The sequence below is a fragment of the Etheostoma spectabile genome, chromosome 9 (assembly GCF_008692095.1).
Source record: "Etheostoma spectabile isolate EspeVRDwgs_2016 chromosome 9, UIUC_Espe_1.0, whole genome shotgun sequence".
In the NCBI taxonomy this organism is placed as follows: Eukaryota; Metazoa; Chordata; class Actinopteri; order Perciformes; family Percidae; genus Etheostoma; species Etheostoma spectabile.
The window spans coordinates 18,138,906-18,139,286 of record NC_045741.1 but is presented as its reverse complement, the minus strand read 5'-3'; the positions used below and the strand labels follow the sequence as shown (position 1 = coordinate 18,139,286).

Here is a 381-nt window from a genome sequence, read left to right as displayed (position 1 = left end):
CAAGGCATTTTAAAAGGAACAAGGAATAAAAAGACAAGAAGGTATTTATCACTCTCAAAGAGTTTCATTGTTTATTAAGTTGGTCTTTTTATAGGTCTATTAAACAATAATCAATTTTAGCATAAAATGGACTAAAAGGAGCTTAAAGTAGATAGATACTTTATTTGTCATTCTCAAAACATGGGAGGATGAGGAGAACAAAATAACTCAGGTCTCGGTGCCGACCAACTACTATAGAGATTAATAAATAGATAAAAAATTAATTTAAACTCCGAAGTATCAAACAACTGTACCTACATGGAGGTTTACCTCTCCTCTCAGGTTTACAGCGTAAACAGTGTAATATTGCTTTCCAGGTGCTGACATTTTAGGTTTTTATTT

At 32.0% G+C, this 381-nt stretch overlaps 1 long non-coding RNA gene and 1 pseudogene across 1 annotated transcript in view; both read right to left on the bottom strand.

The window, feature by feature from the left end:
- LOC116695329 (5-hydroxytryptamine receptor 3A-like) overlaps nucleotides 1-381 on the bottom strand; it is a 176,825-nt pseudogene that overhangs the window by 123,070 nt on the left and 53,374 nt on the right.
- Nucleotides 1-381, bottom strand: part of LOC116695336 (uncharacterized) — a 55,519-nt gene that overhangs the window by 17,057 nt on the left and 38,081 nt on the right. Inside the window, exon 3 of the long non-coding RNA XR_004333431.1 lies at nucleotides 208-213. This is a non-coding gene — a long non-coding RNA (uncharacterized LOC116695336). The remainder of the gene's footprint in view (nucleotides 1-207; nucleotides 214-381) is intronic.